Below are 12,029 nucleotides of genomic sequence, written 5' to 3'. Positions count from 1 at the left end.
TTTCTTAGAGAGGGGAGAGTAATTTGAATTAATATACTATGCATTACATATATATTGCCATATGGATACTGCAATTCTTTAATGAAATAGAATTAAAAACATGTTATTTGTGGGCATAGCCAAAAGTGTATTTCCAGGGAGATGAATAAGTAGCAAATCCTTGTAAATTCATGAGGCATCATTGTAGGTTTCTTCAAGAAAGAAAACACACGTTACCAGTAATAGGAAATATTTTGGCCCACCAGTAATTAATGAAATATTTTCATAGACTTCCAAGTGTCTAATGTGCAAGCTCAAGCATCCAAGTGAGATTTCAGTAATTAATTTGTTTTAAGAATGAAAGTAACTTCTGTGGCCAGCACTAAACTGAAGTATTTAGACCTATCTTCTGAAAATGTGATAACTTAATGAATTCCTTCTTGATTTCTTTGTCTGAATATACAAACTTCAGAAAAAATGTCATACATCATACTAATACCTTATTAATGTATGTTTATGCCATAATTTCTTATTTTTTTATTCATTCTAAGCCTTCCCTTCTGTAATAAACTTTTGTGCAATGCAAAAAATTCCTGAGGAAAAGAAGAAGGTTCATTGTTACTTTAACTACAATGTTACATGATTCCAGAGGGCGTGTGTCTCTCAGGATTCAAATTACACAGTTTTTAATTAGAAAAAGTCAATAGTAGTGTATATTATAGGTTAGAGGAAGAAGTTTATATTTTAACAGGATGGGTTTACTGAATCTGTTGGAATAGTAGGATGGAATATGCTTTTTTTTACTTATCAATATGTTTTAAAGTAACTTTGACCTTCAGAAATAAAAGTTTAGGAAAATGTCCAGAGGCCCACAAAATGATGATGATGCTTCGAAAAAACTGTGTTTAAGTTGTCTTTTAGTCTCAAAAATTCAAGGCTTAAGCTGAGATGAATCAACACTTATAAAGAAGATCAGCAATGTTATCCTTACATCCCTGCACTCTCCTGACATGGAAATATTGTAAATGTCTCCAGAGAAGTCTACTATCTTTTTTAGGGGAGAAAGTCAATTGGTGTTTTTTTTTTCCTTTGTCAGTCACATTAGTTTTGCAAATGTTCTTTTCTACAAGAGAGATTCCTCAGTAGAACATGGTGAGAAATTGCTGAGTGGGCCCTGCACACCCAGAAACTGTATGAAAGGTCTTGGAGATGATCTTTCCCTTCTTTCTTATTTTCCCCATCTAGCCACAAGCAAACTAAATATTTTCACTGTTCTCACTTTGCCTCCTCTGTTCTTTTCCATTCTTACATCTCATTTTTCAGTTCTGTGACTCCACTCTCTGTACTTCCCTCTCTGCTCACTTTCTTTATTACTCCCTCTTCCCGTTTATTCCAAACCAAGGCAGGTGCTATGTAACCCCCCAGGACTCTCACTCTCCCTGATTACTCTAATAGATATTTCTATCAATTCCTTATTTCTGGGCTAGACTTCCCTGTGTCAACAGTCCCATTGAGTTTAGTGCAGCCACACACCCAAGCAAAGTCACTGAAAAAGGTTTTGAAACATTTGCTGGATGAGAATCTGCAACCAGACAGAGAATTTTTGTGGAAATTCTCAGCATGTGTTCCAGTCACTGCTTAAATATCTGGAGAACTGATCCCAAAACAGGGTTTGCTGGGCTCAAGTGATGCACAGACCTGTCCCAGGCCCTCTCTCCTTACTAAGGAAAATGGCAGGAATTGTTGAGCTCTGAACTGTGCTTCATCATATTGGAGTGAAAGCAATAATGACTCAAACATTCTTGGCCAAAATTTGTGAAGATTAATTCAGGACATCGAACACTCATTTATTAAAATGATAAAAAGTATCAAAAATTACAGAAGTTTCTGGTATTTCTGTGCACTTCTGACACATAGCATTATAGCAGAAAAGGGAAAAAGAAAGGGATATGTTTTGCCCTTGAGAGCAATAATATGATTACAAGAAGACAGTTTCAGATCTAGTGAATATTTCAAACCATACATTTTAATGTGTGTTTCATTAACTTTGGGGCAGCAATGAAAAGGAGGCTCCTTCATGTTTTTTTTCATACTGTTCCACTTCATTATTAAGCAATGATGCCAAGCTGTTCACCAGGATTGCTGCTAGCAGGCTTGAACAGCTTCTGCCAAGTGTGATTAATGCAGATCAAACAGAGTTTATTCAGTGGAAGAGATTGGCAGATAACATTTATCATCTCTTAAGAAAGTTGGGATTTCCAGGCTGACGTCAGGCTGGTGATAAACTTAGAGGCTGAAGGATGTTTGACCAACTAGTTTTGCATATCCTTTAGAAGAAAGTTGAATTCCACTTTGATTAGATTTGAAACCTGAAGAGAGCCTCATTTACATGCAAAGCCTCCTCTGCTGGTTAACTTTGTTGTTAAAAGGACAAGGCACATCGAGAGGCTTATCAGCGACTGTACTTTTTTTCCTAAGTATGAAGACTGTGTGTCACTCACCAATACAGAGCAGCCTGGTATTGGCCAAATCAGCATCCTCAGGCTGCATGTAGGGTGGGGGGATAATGCAGCCTGGATTTAATTCCTGGGTGCGCTTTGTTAGCTGGAGCAAGCAGTTCCTTCCATTTTTTTGTTCTTTCTGTCTGCTTAACAGTATAAACTTTTCAGAGGCCCAAGTTCAGAGGAAGCCTGAAATACAAAAAAGTATTTTGCTGTCTTAGGTGAATATCTTTCTAAATAATGAGAAGATTTTAATGAGAAAACCGAAAGTTATTTAGTCTTTACCTTTCTCAAAAGCCATTATCCTTAGGTTGTTTTCCTGGCTGCTGAGCAACACAAAAGCTGTGTTGAGACACTCACTCAGTTTCTAAGATCTATTGCTTGGCCTTGAACCTCTAACACAGACCTCTGCACAAAGATCTTCTTAGAATAACAGTTTTCCACTTCCTCCACCTTCCTCAGCCAAACACAGCCCTAATGGCAGTCAGCCTAATAAAAAGTCTCCAGCACAAGAAAGCAAGTTCCTAACTGTAGTCAGCTAATCTCTGAGACACCCTGTGTTGTCTCAGGTGTTTGGTGGCAGCAGAAAGCTCATTAGCACCAGATAAATCACATCCCCAGGCTCAGCCAGCTCATCAAGGGGAGGTTACTGCCCATATAAAACTCTCCTGGGCACAAAGACCTTTGCTTCCCTCCCATCTTGCCTTACACTGACATAACCTCTTCTGCCTGAGCAAGAATTTCTCTACAATGACAAAAGTCCCTTTTTGATATCACTGTGACCTACCTAAGGCCTGTGTTGTCACCACCAATTTCCATAGATGACTTCTTTGGAAAGTGTTGTAGTTCCCAAGGCTCCAAATTAGAAAGTTTACTTGGTTTATCTTCTTACAGAAAGGATACTTAATAAAATAAGAATAATTGTTTATAACAAGCAGTTTTTTCTCTATACAAGAAAAATAAGCAGAGACACTATTTTTAAAACCTCACTCTATAGCTGCTTTTAGCAACTGCAGGTAGTATTTTCTGTCATGGTGGTTTCCTCAATATGGCTGGAGCCATAGCTCAGATTTTGCATTCCTTAATAAAAGCCTTTTAAAGGTGCCCTTTTATTTGTTTGTTTATTTTCTGAGGCATTCTGACCACCTCTGTACTTAGAAAAATCTGCTACTGCTAACTCACTTTCATACTGATAACACAAGTTTGGAAATACAATCTCTCAGAGACCCTGTGCTAGACATAATTACTTCATCTGGATCTTCACCCTCAGCACTGTCTTTGGCAAAGATTCATGGCTTTATATGAGACCAAACAGCAATTTTAAAAGAAAATAGCAACAAAACCCAACAGCCCAACACATATAATCTAACGCTGCAGCTTATGCCATGGCTCATCTGGCAGATGTTCTGAAGCAAGTGTCTCTGACTCTCAGAGCTCTGGTTTCTGTTCTGTTTGCAAATGATCATTTCTGCTTTCAGTGGTGGTTCCATGCCAGATCCCCGAGGGCAGTGGCAATATGTTCCACTTAATTTCAGCTTTCACTAGACCAATATATTTTTAAAGTAATAGTAATTCAGAGTTATGACCAGAGTAATAAGGCTGTGCCCAATCTATCCTTGGGGTTGTTTGCAGATGGCTTAGTCTTGTGCTTACTGCTGGAGAGCATTGGCTCTAAGGCCTCCTTAGCATCTTCCTCCATGCCAAACTGGAGGATTTTCAAGTCTTGTCCTTTGCCTGCCCTGCACAGCAGCAGCTCCAGGTTGCTGGCTCAGGCAGCACCAGAGTTCCTCACGTTGCTGTACAAAGTTCCTTGCTCTGCTTTACTTTGGATAAGCTCCAGAGGCAGGAGATGTGACACCAGGCTGCCTCAGGAGCTCGGAATACAGCAATGCCAGACCCCCAGCAAGAAACACCTACTTCTGCCTCATTTTGTGAGGTCCTTTCACATCTTCCAAATTAAATTTGCTTCTCTTTAGCTCTCTGCAATGCCACTGTGAGAATAGCTGCATCTCCTCTCTCCTCTGGCAAGTGCCCAAAGCTCCACAGTCCCCTGTATCGCTGTCAGCTGCAGCAAAACAGCTCAAGGATCTTCTGTTCACATCTCAAGATAAAACTGAAACCAATCCAGTTAAAGGTTTTCCAGCACTACAGGCAAAGTCACTTTTGTCACCTGAAGGGTGAGGGACACAAGCCACATGAAGCAACTCCTGCTCTTGGTAAGGACAACTCATAAGGCTTGGGCAGGAGGGGATATTTGTGCCCCTGCTATCTCCAGGGGTTAGGGCATGACTGCCCCCCAGTCACCATCCCCACCTGCCCACAACACCTCTGCTGGGGCTGCTGGAGCAACACCCTCCTCTAAGGAGGGATCTGAGACCATGGCCAGGTATTGGCTCCTTCCCTGCTCACATCCACTCTAGGAAAAATTCTGGTTCCTGTGACAACAGCCATGCCAAAGAACGAGCACCTCACTTCCATCACTAAACCTGCCCTCAGCCAGCAATGCCTGCAGCCCCTCCTAAAGAGAAACTTGCACTGAAAGGCAATTTGAACATTCATAATCTCCTATATCAGCTTCTCATGCCATTAATGCCACCAGTGCTGTGACCTTTTAGCAAGATATCAGGTACTAGCAGCAGGCTCAGAATTGCAAACTTTAATTAAAAACTGTATTTTAAAATAAAACTTGGTTTAGATGGACTGATAAGTGATTTTCACTATGTGAAATTTCAGAGTGCTTTCCTGAGGAAAAAAAAAAATCATTGCAAGCTTCCTATTAATTTCTGTCTAGCTGGGTTCCAAGGACAATTTTATTAAAAATGAGCAGAGCCTTCTGTAATAAAACCTTTGCAGTTGTTATGACCACCTGTGCTACCTCCCACCTTGATCCACCACATGACATAGCACAGCTAATTTTCTTACATCCTAGCAAGGAAATGGAGCTGTTAAAATTTCAGACGATGGGGCTCACATACACATATTTTAGACTTCACTATTTTTCTGCATGACATGTCTGAAGCTGACAGAGGTTGCCTAAACAGCTTTAAGATCTCTTTCTGTGTGCAGCATGGTATAAAAGTTCAGAGAAAATCATTAAAGTTTCTGAATTGGTGCAAAACAAGAAACAAGAGGAAAATAAAACTGGGCTCCTCGTTGAAGTGCAGAGCACTGACTGTACAGGAAAGGTCTCAAAGGAGATGATCTTAATGGATTACTGTTAATAAACATTACAGTTTATTAAACAGTTTATAAAACAAACAACAGGGTGGCACTCATCTCAACTGAAACAAACAGGGAAATTATGGCTCTTGAGGCTTACTCACCACAGATAAATTGCTTCCTGCTCTCTCCTCAGCCCTAAGTCTAAGTTTTATGAAAACACTAATTGTTCCCCACTGTCACTCTTAACCACCAATGACTCAGTGAAAAAGAAAAACAAAACAGAAAAAAAACCCCAAAAAAACCCCACATACACCAGCCTGGTTGGTTCCCCACAGACCAGCCTTTTTTGGCTGTGCCCATCTCCTTTTAATTTCAGGGGGCAAAACCTGCTAATCTTAGCCTGAAAGGAAGGGCAGGAGAATTCATTTTGGGGAGAGAGAGTTGGCAAGCTGAAAAATGGAAAGCAGGGGAGGAGATTATAATTAATGCATGTGGGTAGTTTACATGCTGTCTCCTCTCCATGGTGAGAATGTAGCAAGCTGTCTAATTGGAGCTTGGTTTTTGGCTCCACTTAAATTCCTCAGAAAGCATTGCACTCCACAGGCTGCATAGTTAGATTTTGTGGGTTTTGGCTACAGCAGAAGCCTAATAAAAAATACTGGGATGAAGAGGGCAAGCTATTTCAGGCATAACATTCTGGAGGAACGCAAAGAGGTCACAACTGGTGAGAATCTGCATGAAATTGCATTAGACACAGATGAAGTGCCCGATCATCTTTCTGCCCAAATTCATAAATATATTAGCACACACAACCATCAGAGTCACATCTTGTTTTTATATCCAACAACCATCCTCTTCACTGGTCTCTGACAATTCTGATAAATTGCTACTGCCCTTCAAAAGAACTTTTGATTTCCATTTCAAATCCTGCCCTGGGTGTTGCCAGTGTGTATGTGTTTAAAACAGTGCAGTGACACTCTGGAAATAGAGTGGATGGAGCTCTTTCTTGCATTTGCTCAGAGGCTTTGAAAGCCCTAAAAGCAAAAGTTTTACTACCTAAACATTTTCATTTTCAGTTTTTAAGTTTTGTTTTTAAAAAAGTCTTTAAAAATTTAATTCCCATTTTGCAAAAATTAACATTAAACAGCAACAATGCTTGCTAGTTTAGCCAAATAAAGTGGATAGCTATCCAGTAAATTATGCAGCAAATTGCAAGTTGTGTGAGTCAGATCTTAAAGGTGCAAGTCTGGAAGCCCCAAAAAGTTTCATAGCTGACATCCAGGAGAGTAAATTTATCAAGAGAAGACAATAGAGACCTGGAAGGGAAATGGAAATACAAGTCTTGAGTGGGGCATCAGCCCCAGCCTCATGCACCTATGCCGAGGTGCTCCTGTGGCCTGTAACTAGTGAATAAGAAGAATTTAAATGAAATATAGACTAAATGAAAGTTTCATATTTTGTAAAATGCATTTAGATATATATTTCAACTCTAAATGGATGCTTTAGCTAAGTGATGTGAGATAGCACTTTTGAGTGAAGTTAGAAGTGCAATTACTAATGAGGCTTAAGGAAAGACAATTTAAAATAAAATTGTGTACACAGAAGGGCAAAGCTACAGCTTCTAACACTTATCTGGAAGCCAATGTGCTCAGAAACTGTTTACTGAAGTCACAACACTTATTAACTGCATCCCATTCCTCCTAAAACACAAAATTCAGCTATAAATTATTTGGAAAGGCCAGACTCCCTACATTAATTTACCAAGGCTTCCATCCCTCTGCACAGATGTGTATTTTTAATACTGCTCAAAAGATATCAAGTACCTTCTTTCCAACCTATTCACCAGCTCTAAATGGGATTTGACATTACGAGGTCAGTTTTGTTTTGCCTCTTAGATGACTTACAAATTTGCAGAGACATAGGTTCACTGTTCTCCCATGGATCAATGTTCAACAGACCACTGGTTTTTATGGCAAACATTTAACTTTCAGCCATTAAGTAGAAGAGGAAATTCAGGTTGTAACAAATTACCTGGCATCTAAACAATGTTAAAGTTGTCCATTAGGAGTGCCTGTAGACAGTGCAACAGCACATTAGTTTTAAATTGCAAAGTTCAGTCAATGGAGTGATAGAGTTCAGATCTGAATCGTTTTACTGAGCTAGTTAAAGGCCTGAACAGTGAAATGTATTTAAAGTGAACAAGAGTAGAATGGAAATACTTTTCAATGATCAGAAGAAGATTGAAATCCCCACTCACTAGAGTAAAAAAATACTGAAAAACACTGTAAAACATAATGGTAGTTAAGGTGATTTTTCTATAAAATTGCCATATGAAACTTATTTCATTGTGTTTTAAACCGGGTGGACAATCTGAACAAAAGAAATTTTTAGCATTATATTACACTTTGTTTTTCCTACCTGCTACAGCTCTTTCCTCCTACATAGTCATGTCACCTGAATGTCTGTTCACATCAGCTTCCCAGTTAGGAGTGTTTTCCACCTTGGATAGGTCTGGAAACCTAAATAAGGCAGAGGAATAAAAAGAAGGAATATATAAAAGAGAACGACAGATAGTGGTACTGTTTGGGACAATGGCCTGGAAATGAGATATTTTAACCCTTTGTAGTTTAAAAATATTTCATTAGAAACTATTTTGGACTACGTGTCAAGTTCTGTTTACCAGCTGCTTTTTACTGCATCACAGATGAGGAAGCACAAAAAGTATTTTGTTCATGAAATGTTGATGTGAAAAAAGTTAAATATGCTGGTGAGTGCAAGCTCCCATTCCAGATGGGATGTAAGTGTTAGTGAATTATCTGGAAATGCAGCCACAAGCATGATGGAGGGAACTCTCAAACTTCTCAATCAGACAATTTATGGGGTTTTAGTTGGTTCTTGGTGTTTGCCTCCTCAGCCTGACTCCCTGCTTTGAATTTCTCTACTCTATACTTTCTTGCCCCTCAACAGAAATGTTTTGTGTTTATCTCCACTTTTAACCTGAATTGCAGTTCCTTGAACAATCACATTCTTCTGCTGTACCAGGGATCCTAAAAGGAAGCAGACCTGAGTGGAGATGAATCTGAGGGGTTTTAAAACATAAATGAAAATGTGAAAATGGAACTCATATAAGCCTGCAGAGACAGTGACAGTAAATAATGCTTTTCTGTTTCTTGATGTATATGTTGAGAGTGTGTGCCCTGAAAAAGTAATGGTTAAACATAGGAAGGCTTTCCTTGGAGGAAACCTCAGAGATGCAAAGGAGAAGAGAGACTGGTGGAGAAAGCCATAAATAAATGTAAGGAAAGAAGAAATGAAGGAATGAATTTCAAGGAACTGGAAGGAGAGGGGAAGCAGGAAGGGAAACAGATTAAGGAAGTCTGTGCAATTATTTATTTTATACAGCTTATTTAGTCAGCCCATCTAAACTCTTTTTAAATTATTCCACTTTGCTCACAGTGATAGCTGCAAATTAACCAAAATGCCTAGGCAATTTTTGGCCTAATAGGACTGATTACAGGTTTTTTTGTAATAACCACCAGACATGTTAGTTGTAAATGTGTGGGACAACCTCTAGGTGTTTTCAATACTCAGGAAAATTGCATAATTTAAAAGATATTTCATTCACCCATGAGTGTATGGGTAAACAAATTTCAGGTAGAAAATTCTGTCAGCTTGGAAGACCAGGGGAATTCTGGCTACATGACCACTGGTCCTTGCTGAGACTGTTACTTCTCAAGAATGCAGGCAGATATTGTTATTTGGAACTCAGTGGACAAGTTTATTCATCTTCATGAGTCTAAAACACAAAGGAAATGAATACCACTATACAATCTCTCAATTTACAGATCTCATGATCAATTACTACAATTGTGGCAATCAATGCATTAATACAGAAGATATCTCATCACTTTAGATATCCAATATAAATATCTTCTTGGAAATCAACTGAAAGAAGCTGCATAAGAAAAAGGAAATTCTTAGAAAAAGAGAAGCCAAATGAGCAAACATCAAGCCTGTGATGAAAGCCCAAAACATTAAAATTGAGCACTCTATGACATCTCTCAAAATGAGCCAAAATAAATCCAAAAATGTCCAAGAAGTGCAGCTATTAGTCACTGCACTTGCCTGATATATTATCTTGAAGAAGGAAAAATTTCACAAAGGATGGTCATAAAAATATACATCTACAGGAAGAGTTCTGGCTCCTCACTGTTTGTGTGGGAATTATTGTGACAGACGGTTCTGCTCTTTTCTTGTAACTACTGAGGCAGTCAGTGCTGTTGAATTAGCGCTCTTATTTTTATTAAAAAAAAAAAAAGCTGAATTCTTTTCAGGACTGAGAACACAATTTCAAATTTAGTGTCTGTCAGTGCTGACCTACAACTAACAAAGAAGAAGAAAAAGAAAATATACATCCTGATATCACAAAACTTTATTGCTATACATGAAGTCATTATTATTTGTACTTCTTTTCTGACATTAAAAGGTGATTAAGGCATTCTTATTAAGATTATCCTGTGAAATTAAAACAAAACACATCTAACCTGAATGAGGCACTTAAAAGATTTTAGAATTATTAGTACAATAATGTCTAGAGTAAAACATAATCATATCACAGACCAAATCAATGATCTGTTTTTGTTTTCTATATATCAAGTGTTTTAAATAAAGGAATACAATTTATTTCCTCTCTTGAAGCATGAAGACAGAAAATCTTCATAGGAATTTATGCTACTATAAGCAGAAAACAATATGCCATCTAAATGGACAACTGCCTGCCTGTATCTTTTTATACTTGCTTCTGCATCAATATTTCTGTGTTTATGCATCCTGTGGCAATGAAAACCAAGGTCAGTTTAGCACTATGATAAAAAAAACCCTGAACATGAATAAATTGTTATTAAATTTTATCTTGTAATTCTACTTTACTTTGTGTGACTTTTGTTTATTCCCTAATGAACTTAGAATTTTCTACATCTGTTTTTTAATGGGTAACATGAAAACTACACAGCATTTGAGGTGAAGAGCCAGCATTCACTAAGGGCATAAACCACTTTTTTTTGTATTACCAGATCTGTTTTCCTTTCCATACTGCCTAAGCATTCTTATGATTGAGCTGGTCAGAAGAGCACTGAGGTCTTTTGCTCCAGTGGCTGCAGGGGAACAAGAAAGCTTAAAAGATTTTGGACCATATTAGGATGTTCAGCAGAGAACAGATGAACTTGGCCAGATCTGTAGGACAACTGTTTCACAACTGTCAAAGTCAGGTCTTCAGTAACCTAATTTTCAATGTCTTCTTGTTAACAACTTTAAGTTATACTTCTGCTTTAACATACTAGATAATTACACCATTTTCTCAAGAAATACTCCAGCAAAGAATGGGAAAACACTCACCGCTTTTAGGACTTTTTTTCTCCATGTCTCTCCCTGCTCCAAAAATGGAACTTTAGCATCAGTTCTGTGCACAAGGTGGGAGCACTGAAGTTCTGGACTATACTTTCACAGGTGATATTAGTGATGAAGGAGAATGATGGCAACAGATGTGTCAGGGTGCTATTTTTCCATTATACCTCTCAAAGGTTGCATAAATTAGAGATGTTTAAAAGTGTTTTGTGTTGGGACTGGGTAGCAGACAGCCTGGGTACTGGATCAGCTTTCACCTCCAGTTGTAAAATTTTAAGTTCACTCTGCTGGAAAATGCTTCCCTAGCACTTGAGAAATCACAGTTGATATAGGATTAAAAAAACTCCAACAACAGCAACAAAACAAACACTTCCTAGTGTACAATATAAAATGAGGGGAACAAAAGGCATCAGTAGTCAAAATCAATTAACAGCCAACAGGTGCGTTAAAGAAATAGCATTTTTTTCAATAATATCTCAAGAAAATCTTATTTTTTCAAAGGGAGGAATGTCTCACTTGGACACTCATCCCTTTGCAAAAATGTCACCAGCTAGGCTCAAAAGAAATAAGTGTTAAACTTGCCTCTAGTGACCATGGTATTTGCATTTTAAAAAGAAAAGTTGTCTCATATAAGAAACCCGTTTTCTTCCTTCTCTTAAACTTTACTTCCCCAGTGGAAGCATTACATCATAACCCACTCCGAGAAAATTTTCTACAGATATTTCAGCAAAATATCAAACACCAGGATATTTAGGTGAAGAGTGAGAAGGTATCAGTTTGCAAAAGCCAAGGCACCAGCAACTTACTGAATAACATTAGCAAAACCCAAATCTTGCCATGACCCCAGTAAAAATGCTTGTATTGAATTTCTTTATGAGATTTCTTATTTAAGCCAGTTGTTAATAGATTTCATGTGAGTTGGAGTAGGTTTTGTGCAGTGCTAACTTTTACACATAACATGAGGCCATATGTCAACTGCTGTAA

At 38.2% G+C, this 12,029-nt stretch overlaps 1 long non-coding RNA gene across 2 annotated transcripts in view; it reads right to left on the bottom strand.

Moving 5' to 3' along the window:
- Window positions 1-12,029, bottom strand: part of LOC110476601 (uncharacterized) — a 40,184-nt gene that overhangs the window by 19,736 nt on the left and 8,419 nt on the right. For both annotated transcript variants that reach the window (XR_014949730.1, XR_014949728.1), the window contains exons 2-3: window positions 8,061-8,161; window positions 2,481-2,669 (exon numbers count right to left, since the gene is read on the bottom strand). This is a non-coding gene — a long non-coding RNA (uncharacterized LOC110476601). The remainder of the gene's footprint in view (window positions 1-2,480; window positions 2,670-8,060; window positions 8,162-12,029) is intronic.

The sequence above is a fragment of the Lonchura striata genome, chromosome 1 (assembly GCF_050655825.1).
Source record: "Lonchura striata isolate lonStrDom1 chromosome 1, ASM5065582v1, whole genome shotgun sequence".
NCBI lineage: Eukaryota > Metazoa > Chordata > Aves > Passeriformes > Estrildidae > Lonchura > Lonchura striata.
The sequence above is the reverse complement of the archived record's forward strand: the minus strand, read 5'-3'. Positions and strand labels throughout refer to the sequence as shown.